Source organism: Pinus tabuliformis, chromosome 7, assembly GCF_031772625.1.
Source record: "Pinus tabuliformis cultivar Carrire ecotype Pingquan chromosome 7, CPIR1, whole genome shotgun sequence".
Taxonomy (NCBI): domain Eukaryota; kingdom Viridiplantae; phylum Streptophyta; class Pinopsida; order Pinales; family Pinaceae; genus Pinus; species Pinus tabuliformis.
The window spans coordinates 1,992,345,869-1,992,352,970 of record NC_142293.1 but is presented as its reverse complement, the minus strand read 5'-3'; the positions used below and the strand labels follow the sequence as shown (position 1 = coordinate 1,992,352,970).

Sequence of the window (7,102 nt, the reverse complement as noted above, 5' to 3'; positions counted from 1 at the left end):
GGAATAGGAAGTAATAACTATAGGCCATGATACAATTAGGTAGCTGTAGCTTTCTCTGGTTTATAGTTGATAATGAAGTAGAGTTATTATATCTCTTTGTTATGGTAACTTAGTTTATTATTGATAAGTTAAGATTAATATTTAATAAAACAGTACTTCATTATAAGTAGGAATCATAGATCAATATCAATGATAACATCTATTAGGAAGTAGGAATCATAGATCAATGTCAATGATAACATCTATTAGCTTAAGAGCAATTCACCCATCTTAATCTCATCCCCCTGTCTTTTCTGGTTTGATTTGTTGGGTCCACTGTTAAATCAACTATTAAGTTCTGCTTGAGATGTTATGCAAAGGACGGTATAGGTGGTTCAAGTGTTATGATGCAGAGGTAAATCAAGAGAGTCGATGTGATATTTTAGGGTCTAGGGTGTCGACAAGGTGGGAGCTAAGGGGTACTTCAGTTGCTCTACTTCTGGTGAATCTTGTTTTTCGGATCAGGTGAAGTTTTTGGTTTTTCTGATCAGGTGAAGATTCATTTCTATTTCCTCTTTTGATATTCAGAAGTTTTAGGTTTTTGTTAATGTGGGTCAAAATTTTGGAACAATATTGCACTCTATGCCCGTGAAACTAGAGATTTAGAGCAATTTTTTCAGAGTAGCATTTCAAAATTTGGAAGGTGCAGATTGCATTACTTTTGGAACAGAGGCTATAACTTGGTTGAAATTCTGCCCGGTTTAAAACGAGGGTTTCGTTACCATGTCTCCCTCAAGCTTTTCTGCTTTCACAACGAATCACAATCCGAACGTTGTACAGCCCCGGCAAACGCGCTTTCATCCTCGTGGTACCCAGCGATGTGTTGTCCAGCAGCAGTAGGTAGCATAAAACCAAGAAAGAGAACATCCAGAATGCAGGGCTGGACCAGTTTTTTTTGGCAATTATCTATGTGCGGTCAGTAATGGTGGAGAGTTGTGCCATGTGTGATCGATTGATTTCATATATAAATGTTGCATGTGTGGTTGGTGCTTTATGGGGACTCGTCAAAGAAAATGCAGTGAAAGCATTGATTGTCCCCTCTCTTCTGTCAGTCCAGATGTTCCACAAAGTGCTGAAAATGGCGGAGACACGATGGACTTCGACTCTGCGTTTTGCATGAGCAGTGCAAGTCTCCGAGAAAATCTGAATTCATCTTTTCGTTTGTCTGTTGGTTGTTTCTTGCAGCTTTTCAGTGGTGGTAAGGAGACAATCAAGATATATTTTTTTGTATATTGAGTGTTCCAGGTAGTGAGATACCTATGTGACAATGATTCTTATCATGTCTATTTATACTAATGCGAGTTCATTAGAGCTGAGCACTGACCTAATATTGCTTTTCAAATATTTGTAGTTTTGTCTGAGATAGAGTTTGAAAATCAAGGGGAACTGTAATTGCCACAGAATGGATTATAATCCCCACAGTGGGCAGCACCGCCATCGCTATCAAGGCCATCATTATCATCGTTCCAGAGATCCGTCATTCTCGTCCGCTATGCTCGATGAAATCTTTAAGTCTACCGAAGACGAGGGAGGAATGACGGCATACAAGAATAGTAACAGTCGACAAGAGAATAGCACACTCATGAGGAATTCCAGTTATAAACGCGTTGCCAGAATTGAAAGGCAGTGGGATGAGGATCCTGCAAGGATGAATACGAATGAGAAATGCATGTGTGGAAGATCTCTCAAGATCGGTGTTTTCAATGCTGAAAATTACGAAGCCGAAGCCACATATGACAAGCACAAAGAATTTCATCTATCCTTTCAGTCTACAATGTCATCTGCAGCATCGTGTTTTTCTAATTATACTAGTGATTCCACCTTCAGCAACTCATATTTATCTTCAGATGCAGTCTCTATACAGATATAGTTCCTCCATTTGTACTGCTAAAACAAAAGGGAATTCTCATCATGTGGGTCGTGAAGGCAGAGCATGGAAATGGGTTGTTGGCGATCGAGATTTACATGGAAAATCATCAATTGGAGATGGATATTTTCGAACTACTGAGATACCTTTCAACCCTGCAGATCATACTAAGATGAAGTTAAAGTCCAAAAGGCGTAAAGATTCCAAGAAGCCCAAGCACCCAAACTCTCCAGGCAGGAAGGTCGCACGTTTTCTGAATTCTCTGTTCATGGTTGGGGGCACCAAGAAGCCAAAGCTTTCGTCATCTTCTTCTGTAAGTGACTCCAATTCATATTATTCTTCTGAAAGAAAACCCAGCTCCACTTATTCATCTTCTTCTTCAGTCCAATCCAGGTCATGTCTGAGTAAATCATCCAGAGGGTCGAAGAACAGGTCTGTAACTTTCTACCCAACAATTGTACTTCTTAATGACGAATCTCGCCCTTGTGGGGAGAAGTGTCTCCACAGAATGGAAAATCCAGCCCTTAGTCTCAATCCCCCTTATTATCCATGTGCACATCCATCTACAAATGCCTACAAGCCTCCACTGAGTAGTAAAGAATTGAAACTTCATATTCCTGAGGAGGACAGCCTATCAACAGCAGCAGCAGATAAGAGCATAACTGGCAAGTATCAGAAAGCAAACAGCATTATGGATTGTATGGTAATTAGGGATCTTGACAAACAAGAGGAGGAGGAAGAGGAAGACGATGATGATGCCAGTTGTTCAAGTTCTGATCTGTTTGAGTTGGAGAATTTAGCAGCAATTGACATGAACATGTACCAAAGAGAGCTTCCTGTGTATGAGACCACTCATATAGAGACCAATAGAGCCATTGCAAAGGGGTTGATTGTTTGACAATCTACACTCTGTAATCTCTGATACAGTGTTGTTCACATATGTTGTTTCAAGTTACATGAAAAATTGTAAACTCTATGCATAATACAATATGCATAAACTGTTTATGCGTGGTGAATAGAGGTTCTCAGTGACAGCCATGGATCATCTCCTCTGCCCCACTGATTAAAGATGGGAATAAACAATATCTTTTTGTTGTTCAATGGCTGTCATTTAGCGATCTTAGCTGATGGAACTTGTGTTTTGGCTACTGTTAGTGTAAGATATTCATAGTGAAATTCAGTTTCTGTTAGTGTGACATTGTGCTTCGAAAAATGTAGTGCAAAGACAATCCAATGTGCCATTTTAAATGCATTGTTATATTCGGCATTCCACTCTGCATCAAGTCATTAACATGAACAACCCACCATTCAAAGGGAACGTAACTCAGTGGGTTAAGGCAGGTCCTAGGTTCATTGGCTAGTTCCAAACATTCATAATACTGGAACCCAATCTAATACAGTGTAAATGGAATGCTGAAATCAGGAACGGAGAAATGGGTATATTTTACCAAGAACCTACCCTGCCTTTCGTTCATGGGAAGCTGTGGAGCATTATCTGTCCACCTATGCAAGTTACTCTGATTCATATGTGATAACATAATCAGCCATACACTCACACAACCAAGTGCAAAACAATTAACTAAGTTGGCAGAGCAGCCCCAGCCCGGCAAGTTCATTGAATAGGCCTCAACATATCGAATTGAATGGTAGTTTCTTAAATTTGCAAAGTCCTGAAGTAATCATATTATTGAATTACCTCTGTAATCTAAGAGCAATATTATGAAATTGCAATGTTTATCCATAAGAATTGTTTGAACAGCTAATTCAGAGGAGAAAGATCTATCAACACACTTAGTATTCCTCCCTAAATACATACCCAACCCTGAACATTGAGAATAGCCACTACATTAAGATTGACATAGATTATTCTAGCATATAGCGGTTAGGATGATTCTGTGCTAACCCTGTAGCTTATTTTCGAGCATAATGTTAACAGATATAAAATTTAATCAAAGTCACTATGTTAAGGAGTTGTAAAATCTAATCAAATAATCTATATCTGAAACTAAAGAAACACTGGCAAATTTCAACAAGTAGTGTGAAGGTTGCCCGAGGTTTCCAGGTTTCCCCACTCATAGAACCAGAATGGAGTCCTGGTTTTAACTTATATAATATTTAATCCTTTGAAATTAGTGACCTCTTTTCTTTTTCCTTTTCAACGAGGTTATTCCTACATTTAATCCTCTGAAATCAATGATCTCTTTCCTTTTGAACGAGTTTATTACAGCATTTAGAAAGTAAAGTGTTTAATATTGTAAGTAATGGAGATGTGTAATAATTATATGCTTATTATTATAATGAAATAAATGGTTTTTTTTTTTAATAAATCTCTTGAAAATTTGTTCATGAGTTTGAACGAGTTTATTACAGCATTTAAAAAGTAAAGTGTTAAATAGTGTAAGTAAGGGAGATGTGTAATAATTATAGGTTTATTATTATAATGAAATAAATGTTTTTTTTTAATAATTTTTTGGAAAATTTTGTTAGAATTAATGGAGATTAGGTGAACATTGTTACTTAGTTATGATTAAGTTTTTTCTTAGATATTCAGTTCCTATTATTTAGGGATTTGTTTTACTATCTCTAACAAAATGTATCTATTTATTATTGGAGTTTAATGTGAAGCCTAAACAAGTGCATTTGCTTGTAGGAGCTCCTGGTGATCCGCACTTGTGAGCTCCTCCTGTGTTGTTTGCCAATTCATGTCTTCCATGTGCAACTGTTGACATGGTATCAGAGCTACAGGAAAGAAAGGCCTGTAAGCTGAGTTGAGGGACAGTACATTGTCACTGGGAAGCTGAAGAGTAAGTGCGACAAGTCGCGGAGAAGCTGAAGGGTAATTGCGACAACAATGTTCATCCCTTTACAAGAATTTTATTTTTCACTTCGTCGCAGGATTGTGGTATATCTCTGCAACGATCGTCGCAGGAATCCGATGTATCTCTGCGACTAGTCGCAGATGCACGGTTTAATCGCTGCGACGATTGACTTGCTGCGTTTTTTAAGGCTATGTGTTTTGAAAACGGTGGACTGCTACATTTTTTTTTAGGAGGTTACCTGCAGAAGGCGGAGATCGCCCTAGTTTTGCCACGTGAAGAAGCCAACTGAGACGGCTTGTGGTTGATCATTGAAGAGAAGTGCGTGGAGACTGAATCTCTCAGCCTTGCTGTGTGAAGGATCTGGTGAGCGTGGTGGATGACATTGCTTGTTGCCATGAAAAGCAGTGGTTGCGTGTGAAGACTACAGGTGCTATGTTGTTTGCGCAGAGGAAGTGTATTGATCGAGAGAAGCTCGGTGACTGCGACAGCGTTGAGTGAGAGGTTTGTTGTTCTTCCTCCTCCCCACGGTGGTGAAGAAATAATCTTCCCTCAGACAATTTTTTTTTCTCTGTGGTGTGATCTAAAAGGAGATCTGGAATTGAAATTTGAGAAATTAGTATTATTGAGGGCAATTTTTTTTTGCGAAGAAAATTCTCAGTGATCAGGGTATTTTTCTTTTAACATTTGAGGGTTGTTGAAGATTTTATTCATCTAAGATGAATAATCAAATTGCTGAAGCTTATCTCAATGAGAGTAATAAGCTTGATGGTTCCAATTACACAAATTGGAAATTTAAGCTCCAAACTCTGCTTGAGGGACAGAATGCTTATAGCATTGCCACCGGTGATGAAGTCAAGCTGACTACTGCAACTGGTGGATCGAATACAACAATTCAAGACTAGGAGAAAAGGGAGATGAAGGCAAAGGTGCTACTCAAGTTATCAGTCAAAGATTGCATCATCCCTCACATTCGAGATTGCAAGACAACGAATGACATCTGGACAGTTCTCAAAGATATGTATGAGATCAAGAACACCAGTCGAACCTTGTACCTCAGGAAGAAGATTCTCTCAATCAAGATGGAGGAGAATGAGTCTGTTTCTTCATTCATATCCCAGATAAAGGAAGTTAAAGATAAACTATCTGATATCAGTCAAACTGTGGCAAATGATGATCTGGTGACAATTACCATGAACGGCATGACAGATGATTATCAAATGTTTATAACTAGATTGAATGCAAGAGAAAAGCCTCTAAGTTTTGAAGAGCTCACTGGGATTTTACTACAGGAAGAGGAAAGGAGGTTGTCTCTCAAACCTCAAAATTCGGACCTTGCATTGATGACAAAGTTCAAGCCAAAAGGGAAAGCAGTCGCAGATCATAGGAGAGGCAGCATATCAAGAAAAATGACACCATAAGGTATGACCTTGCATAAACATGACTCTGCTCCTAAATGCTTTTATTGTGGTAAGATAGGTCATATTTCTAAATTTTGCCATAAGAAAAAGGAAAATGAGGAGAGGTACAAGCAAAGAAGACATGCAGGTTATTTGGCTGATGCAGATGCAGATCAGAATCAGGATGTCAAATTGTTTATGGCTGAGGCTGAGACTGCTTTAGTTACTGAGGAGGATGAATGAGAGATTTGGTTCGTAGATTCTGGAGCCTCCTCACATATGACAGGTAAAAAGCAATGGTTCAGAAATTTTAGAGAATCCAACACTGGAGTAAAAGTATACCTTGGAGATAATTGAGGGTATGAGATCAAGGGACATGGAGATGTCCTTTTTACTATGCCTGATGGAAAGATCAAGAATATATCTGATGTGTGGTATGTTCTTGGTATTAAGAAGAACCTGATTTCTGTATCAAAGATTACAGATCAGGATCTCAAGGTAGAATTATTTAAATCTTATTGTATTATTAAAGATTTGTTGGATCAGATGAAGCCTATTGCTACAGGTATTCGCATAGGAGGACTCTACAAACTGGATGTGAAGAGTATGCCACAGCAAGCCTTGATGTCATCGGATAAGTCTGCTGAAAATTTGTGGCATCAACGACTTGGGCATATCAATTTCAGTGACCTCCTTCTGTTGCAGAACAAAGGTATGGTAGATGGTCTTCCTGTTTTGAAAAAGTTGCATATTGATTGTGAAGCATGTGCATTCGGTAAACAACATAGAGATGAATTTCCTACTATTAAATATAGGAAACAAAGGGATATACTCGAACTTGTACACACTGACTTATGTGGCCCGATGCAGACAAGATCGTTAGGTGGGGCCTACTATTTTTTAATCTTTGTTGATGACTGTACAAGATTCACATGGGTATATTTTCTTAAACAGAAGAGTCATGCTTTTGAATATTTCAA

General features: G+C 38.5%; 1 pseudogene across 1 annotated transcript; it reads left to right on the top strand.

Moving 5' to 3' along the window:
• Positions 1-305: 305 nt before the first annotated feature.
• Positions 306-3,102, top strand: LOC149256450 (uncharacterized; annotated as a pseudogene). Its single transcript, XR_016267276.1, has 2 exons — positions 306-1,284; positions 1,391-3,102. The product of XR_016267276.1 is annotated as an uncharacterized LOC149256450 (transcript).
• Positions 3,103-7,102: the final 4,000 nt, after the last annotated feature.